Below are 8,394 nucleotides of genomic sequence, written 5' to 3'. Positions count from 1 at the left end.
GCCAATCTCAGGAGAGCTTACCATCTCTGAAACAGTTGCAGGTTTCTCTTTTCATAAGGAAGTATTTCATTTTCTTAAACAAGATTTTCCTTTCAAAAAGACAAACAATTTTGCTTCTTTTTTTTTTTTTAATCCCCAAAAGAATTTCTTACAGGCCAATGTGGCAAATCAGAGGGACAACGTGAAATGATGGTGTGATCTTTCCTATCTCAGTTGAAGGGCAGTATAGTGAAATTATCAGGTTTCACAATACAAAGACTAGTACAGAAACACAGCATGATGTTAAGCTAACATATAGAATATTTCTCTCTGGGTGTGGAGAACGATAGGCTTAAACAGCAATGATTTGAGCTATGCTGTTGTTGTTCAGTTGCTCAGTCCTGTTGACTGCTTGTAACCCCATGGACTCTAGCGTGCCAGATTTCTCTGTCCTCCACTATTTCCCGGAGTTTTCTCAAATTCAGGTCCATTGAATTGGTGATGCTATCTAACCACACATGGAGGAAAAGACTGCTGAAATTTTATTTCCTTGAGTAAAAGCTATTCAACAGCAACTTGCAAGCAAGAAGCTGGAATGGGTAGTTTCTCATGTTAGAGCAAGATTTACAAGGAATCTTCCAGTTATCACTAAAAATTTCAGGCACCTCAAAGCAGTCACAGTTAAAGGGGCACGAAAGTAAAAGAAAGCTAAGTGGAGGAGAAGGGGAGCCTACACAGGCAGGAAGAACAAAGAATAACATCTCTTGTACTACAATTTCTGATTTGTAATTTCAAAGGACCCTAGACCTTTAGAAAGCTTAATTTTAACACTTCAAAGTTAGAATGAGAACTGTGGTGTTTTTGGTAGTGGATAACAGCAGCATTGTGATGGAAATGATTCCAAAAAACCGTTTGGGGCTCTGGGTGAAAGAGAGCTTGGATGGATTAGCGATGCCTGGGTGCTGCAGGCAGGAAGGATAGCCTGGTTCTGGGCCTCTCAAGCACACAATACTTCATGCATAGGACAATTAGGATATGCAACACATTATTTAATAATTATCTGATTATATGATAGAACTTTGTTTTTCATAACCCTAGGGCCTGACAAAGAATCAATGAATCTATTTGTAAGAATCAAAATAAATACTCTTGGATAGTAGGAAATCAATGGAGTGAGAAGCATCAGAAATCTGCCTCCTCACGTAGACAACAATTGCACTGCAGAATCTGTCTGATGAAATAAAAGTTCACAGTTTAAAACAAGACAGAAAAGCATAAACATAAAACTTTTTCTTTGCCCTTTGGCTTCTTCCCTTCCCTCTAATGTGCATTGGGCATCTGCATTATGTGTTAACCAGACTCCCCGAAGAGCAGAAATACCCACTGAACCATAAAGATCAATTTTTCTCCTTCTAGTGCCAGCCATGTAACTCCTTAAACGACAGCATTTCTTTCTCAGTCCTGAAGGATTCATGATGACACACCACTTGCCTTGTACTGTAGACATCTTTGGTGATCTTAATATATAATTCTAAGAAATCATTTCCCTTAAAGATAGAGATTGGTGCAGAACAGACTAGTCATATGACCTTGGGAGATATCTGGCTACACCTAATGGAAGTTCTTAGCTTAAATATTTAGAACCTTATTAATGTTACTATGTTACTTGTATTTTGCCTATTTTACAAGACTATTGTTTCTTGCATTACCAAATATGTGACTGAGCCTCAAGTAAAATTAATGACAAGTGACTTGAAATGATTGACCAGATATAATATGCATATGAGATCAATGATCATATTAATATAACTCTAGATATGGGAAGAAGCAACAAGAAGGGACCATTTTCTGGACTATAACAAATTAACATGGCCGGCGGTCCAGAGGTTTTGATTACTGTTAACAAGGTCAAGTCCAGAAAAAGCACATTGAAAAGCCTATCAATTACATCCTTGCCTGACCTGGGAATATGACTGAATCTCTGGGCAGAGAGAATGTGGGAGTTCTGCAACAATATTTTTTAGTTGGAGGATAATTGCTTTACAGTATTGTGTTGATTTCTGTCATACATCAACATGAATTAGCTATAGGTATACATATGTCCCCTCCCGCTTGAACCTCCCTTCCACCTCCCACCCCATCCCACCCCTCTAGGTTGTCACAGAGCACCAGGTTTGAGCTCTCAGCATATTCCACCAGCCACCTATTTTACATATGGTGATGTGTATGGTCAATGTTACTCTCTCAGTTTGTCCCGCCCTCTCCTTCCCCACTGTGTCTGCAAGTCTGTTCTCTATGTCTGCGTCTGCACTGCTGCCCTGCAAACAGGTTCATCAGGACCGTCTTTCTAGATCCCATTTATTTGTGTTAATATATATTTGTTTTTCTCTTTCTGACTTACTTTACTCTGTGTAATATTGGCTCTAGTTTCATCGACCTCATTAGAACTGACTCAAATGTGTTCTTTTTTATGGTTGAGTATGATGCTGGGAAAGGTTGGGGGCGGGAGGAGAAGGGGACGACAGAGAATGAGATGGCTGGATGGCATCACCGACTCTGTGGACATGAGTTTGAGTGTACTCCGGGAGTTGGTGATGGACAGGGAGGCCTGGCGTGCTGTGATTCATGGGGTCGCGGAGAGTCGGACACGACTGAGCGACTGAACTGAACTGAATATTCCATTGTATATATGTACCACAACTTCTTTATCCATTTTTCTGCAGATGGGCATCTAGATTACTTCCAGGTCCCAGCTATTATAAACAGTATTCTGCACAATTCTTTTAGTACAACTTTTCTGTAAGCTTGGAATTATTTCAAAATAAAGAGGAATAAAAGGAAATTGCTATCACAAAAATAAACAAACGAATAAATATTTGTCTCAGTTTGGGTTCCACCCAAAACAGAGCCAGAAGCATTGGTCAGGGTGGAGTATTGATCTGAGGCCTGAGGTGAGGATTGTAGGATTTGAGGAGAGAGGGAAAAGTGAGTGATGCAGAAAAGGAGGAAAGCCAATGTGATTGTGTTCATGAAGTTTGCTGTTGTAAATAATCTGGGCTTGACTTTGCAGATTTCTATCCGTTTTTATGAAGAAACACGTCAATTCCTTTTAACAGTATTGTGTATAAAATGTCTCTCAGACCATCTAAAGAGAGGCAGAGGGCATGTGGGAAGCAAAGAATGTGAGAGAAAGGGAAAAGCTTTCATTCACTGACTCCCTTCTCCTATCAGTGGAGAGTTTTCCACAACATTCCTTTCAGATCTTCAGGAGAAGAGATTGGGGTGGAAAAAGGAAAGGATGAGCACAGAGTCAGAGGTGGCATGCTGGCATCTTGAGAAGAACCAAGCTTGGAGCTGATGTCAGAGGTGGGAAAAGACATCAGCTATACTCAACCAAGAGTTCTGTCTAAACACATATAAATAGATAGTAATCAAACAGTGGTCATGCACCGGGGAAACTTTGTCCAGGGTGTTGGGGATTCCAGGAGGAGGCACTTAAATCAGCTTGGCAGTGGGAGTAGGCTGGGATGTCAGAGAAAGCTGGAATTTAAGTACTAACTAGGATTTGGCCAGAGAAAGAGGAGAAAAGGACATTCCAGCAGAGACAGACTGGCAGAAAAGCAGTGCTGAGGCAAGAAACAGCAGTATGTGCTGTGAGATCCACTCAGAACTTCAGAGGCGGTACAGATTCTTTAAGCTAAAGACATCTGAGAGTCAGCAGATGCAGAGGAAAGCCTCCCAGCTTCCCTTATCAGACAAAAAGCAGAAACTTCTCACAAATGAGGACTGACAAAATTTCTCTCTCTGAGCAGGCATCACCTCCCAGGAGAGAAACCAAGAGTAAACCTATCATAAATCCCTTCTCTTTGGGGAATTTCATGGTCCCAAAGATGAAAAAATCATACCTTCCTAGACAAATATTATCACAAAGCTCTTATCTCTAATTTGTTCTTCAAATGAAAGTAACTCCTTTACCCTGTCACTATTTGCCTATCTCTGTTTCCTCTAACCTTCAGTCCCTTCAGTTCAGTTCAGTCGCTCAGTCGTGTCCGACTCTTTGCGGCCCCATGAATCACAGCACGCCAGGCCTCCCTGTCCATCACCAACTCCCAGAGTTCACCCAAACTCATGTCCGTCGAGTCGGTGATGCCATCCAGCCATCTCATTCTCTGTCGTCCCCTTCTCCTCCTGCCCCCAATCCCTCCCAGCATCAGAGTCTTTTCCAGTGAGTCAACTCGTCGCATGAGGTGGCCAAAGTATTGGAGTTTCAGCTTTAGCATCAGTCCTTCCAATGAACACCCAGGATTGATCTCCCTTAGAATGGACTGGTTGGATCTCCTTGCAGTCCAAGGGACTCTCAAGAGTCTTCTCCAACACCACAGTTCAAAAGCATCGATTCTTCGGCAATCAGCTTTCTTCACAGTCCAACTCTCACATCCATACATGACCACGGGAAAAACCATAGCCTTGACTAGATGGACCTTAGATGGCAAAGTAATGTCTCTGCTTTTTAATATACTATCTAGGTTGGTCATAACTTTCCTTCCAAGGAGTAAGCGTCTTTTAATTTCATGGCTGCAATAAGCATCCGCAGTGATTTTGGAGCCCAAATAAATAAAGTCTGACACTGTTTCCAAAGTTTCCCCATCTATTTCCCATGAAGTGATGGGACCAGATGCCATAATCTTTGTTTTCTGAATGTTGAGCTTCAAGCCAACCTTTTCACTCTCCTCTTCCACTTTCATCAAGAGGCTTTTGAATTCCTCTTCACTTTCTGCCGTAAGGGTGGTGTCATCTGCATATCTGAGGTTATTGATATTTCTCCTAGAAATCTTGATTCCAGCTTGTGCTTCTTCCAGCCCAGCGTTCCTCATGATGTACTCTGTATATAAGTTAAACAAGCAGGGTGACAATATACAACCTTGATGTACTCCTTTTCCTATTTGGAACCAGTCTGTTGTTCCATGTCCAGTTCTAATTGTTGCTTCCTGACCTGCATACAGGTGTCTCAAGAGGCAGGTCAGGTGGTCTGGTTAGAAGAACCTAATTACAGAAATGAGATCACCAGGTATTCAAACTCAGTTTGTTGAGTAGTTTAACCAAACTTCTGACTTGCGCTCCACTCAGTGCACCCAATGTCATGCCTAACCTTTTGGTTTTACCTTAAAGAAAAATAAATGAAGAATAAGTAATTAATAGATGACCAAATCTCTTCCCTAGCTTCCCCATTAGCAATGGGTATTGATTTTCAAGCAGCAAGAACCTGTACATAAACATCCAGTTTTCTTTCCTAATGAAACCTATTTTTTTTCATATGGAATCTATTTCTCTTTCCTCTCTTTCTCTTGTCAAATATGTATTAGTAAGTCTTCAACTTTAACCATTTAACTAGCTAGTTTCTTATTTTTTAGCTTTCAAGTGCATATGAATAAACTTTTTCTTCTATTAATATGTCTTTTGTCAGTTTAATTCACAGATGGTAGGCACTGAACCTAAGAATAGAGGGAAAAGATTTTTCTTCCTGACAAACTGTATGTGGACGTGTGTGTGTGTGTGTGTGTTAGAGATAGCAGCAAGTAGAATGAATGCGTTAACCAGGAAGAAATAAGAGATAAGGTTTGAGAAATAGGAAGCAGGAGCATTGTTCCTTATGGGGAGGACAATTGCCAACTAAAGAAATATTGTTGCTCAGTTGTGTCCATCTCTTTTGACCCCAGGGTCTGTAGCCTGCCAGGCTCCTCTGTCTATGGATTCTTTTACTGCTGAGCTACTGGAGAAGCCCTATGTACATATGTATATGTATCAAGTTGATCCTTGCAACACAGGTTTGAACTTCAAAGGTCCACTAATCTGTGAGTTATTATATACTTATAAACTTCCCTGGTGGCTCAGGAGTAAAAGAATCTGCCTGCAGTGCAGGAGATACTTAGCAAGCACACATGTGTGTGTATATATATGGGCTTCCCTGGTAGCTCAGACAGTAAAGAATCTGCCTACTATGCAGGAGACCTGTGTAAGGTCGGACCCTGGTGGCCTTCTTGGCTTCCCCTTCCAGGTGGTTATCTTGTCTCCTTCTTCCCTTCTCCATCCCCCGCTGGAGGGAAAAAGTCCTGCCAAACCGCTGAGGAATTTCTGACGTAATAACCCTCTGCCGAGATCTACCCCCCTTCCTGACCTCCAGACTGACCAACCCGGTCTAGCTGACCACTCACAATCTCGCATTCTCGAGCTTTACCTTATCTTAGTCCTGTCCAGGTTATATGATGCCACTTCCTGCCCCAGAGGCATAAAAATCGCACCCTGCCTTTGTTCGGGGCAGAACTCCTCGTGGCCATTCTTGCGGTCAGTGGGTTCTGCCTGGGAGCGCACTGCCAGTAAAGTCTATTACTCTCCCTTGGTGTCTGGGTTATTTCCTTACAGCTTGAGACACCCGTTTCCGCGACCTTACAACCTGGATTCAGTTACTGGGTTGGGAAGATCCTGTGGAGAAAGGAATGGCAACCCGCTCCAGTATTCTTGCCTGGAGAAACCCATGGACAGAGGAGCCTCGCAGGGGTAGCTAGGAGTTGGACATGACTGAGGAACTAACACTTTCACTTCATATATATATATAAAATATATATATATATTTTATAATATATAAAATATATATATATAAAATAATTCACAGATAAGTGGACCCTTGACTTTCAAATCTGTGTTGTTCAAGAGACAACTGTGATACTATTTCCAACCCCCAAAATTCCCTCTCCCTCTTTCCTACCAATTTTTAATCCAACCCTGGTAACAACTGAAGTGATTTCTGCCCTTATACTTTTCCTTTTTCAGAATATCATATAAATGGAATCATATAGTATGCAACGGTCTTTTGTGCTGGATTTGATGTTAAGCTTTGGGGCCTTAATCTTGCTATTACTGATATCAGCAGATTTTTCCTTTAATTGCTGTCTGTGTGGCATTACATTGTGGCTATACCACAATTTATAATTCATTTACCAGTGGATAGACATTTGGATGGGTTCCAGTTTAGAGCTTTATGAATAAATCTGATATTAATGTTTACATACTGGTCTTCATGGATGAGCCACTTTTGATGTTTTGATTTTTTTGTTTTTCTAACTTCACAGTTACTGTCCCAAGCAGTGGAACATTAGTGGTCCTGCAAGTCCCTGAGGGTATAGGAGGTCTTAGGAATTAAGGAAGTTCAGCTCAAATGGTTTCAAGCGGCTATGTCACTCTAAAATCTCCCCTTCATCCCCATCCGGCTTTGGTATTCCATTTAGTTTCAAATGCGATTTTCTGATCTGACTCACATCTTAATTCCAGGCACTTGTTAGAAATTACATTGGTTGCAAAATGGCAGGAAGAAAAGATCAAATCTCTTTTGGATTTAAATTTGGAATGAAATGGGACTTTTGTTTAAATTCAATAGAAGCAGTTAACAAAGAAATGAAGACCTTAAAGATGTTTCATTAAAATTACCCACAATGCTACTCTGAATGATTCATGATTTTGAGCATTTAAATGAGTCATATTCACCCAAGTGTCTAAACTAATCTCTATTGTAAATGAGGTACATAGGGAAATTGTATTAACCATTTAAGCACCATGCAAATTCTCCCCAGCTCAGTTTCTATCTCCTTCAAGAAAGAGCTTCCCTTGTGGCTCAGCTGGTAAAGAATCCACCCCCAATGCAGGAGACCTGGGTTCAATCACTGGGTTGGGAAGATCCCCTGGAGAAGGGAAAGGCTACCCACTCTGGTATTCTGGCCTGGAGAATTCCATGGACTGTACAGTTCATGGGGTTGTAAAGAGTCAGACATGACTAAGCGACTTTCATTTCACTTCAAGAAGGAAGCTCATTATAAGCATACAATGTGTGCTTGCGTGGGTGCTCTGTTGCTCATTTGTTTGTGACTCTATGGACTATATGTGGCCTGCCAGACTTCTCTGTCTGTGAGATTTCCCCAGCAAGAACACTGGAGTGGGTTGTCATTTCCTTCTCCAGGAAATCTTCCCAGACCCAGGGATCAAACTGGCATCTCCTGCATTAGCAGACAGATTATTTTCACTGAGCCACCTGGGAAGCCCATATAATGTGTGTTTTTCATTTAATTAATTGTGTGTTTGTGTGTGTGTCTGTGCGCGTGCGTGCGTGCATGTGTGGAATTTATGTTACATGATTTAATCTCCAACAGGTTCCATGTCACAGAGAACACTAGGAAAAAAAAAAAAACCTTGTAGAGATTATCTTCTTCTTTATGATTAAATAGTCATGAAGCATCATGAAGAAGCTACCATATGTTGAGTGGCATCTATAATATACAATAAAGTATAGCAATGTATACAATAAAGTATAGCATATATGAAGGTGGTATAAAGCAGTGGTAAAGAGACAGAATCTGGAATTTGACA

Source organism: Moschus berezovskii, chromosome 13 (assembly GCF_049115385.1).
Source record: "Moschus berezovskii isolate FMDL1 chromosome 13, NW_MosBer_1.0, whole genome shotgun sequence".
NCBI lineage: Eukaryota > Metazoa > Chordata > Mammalia > Artiodactyla > Moschidae > Moschus > Moschus berezovskii.
This window is presented reverse-complemented; position numbering follows the sequence as displayed.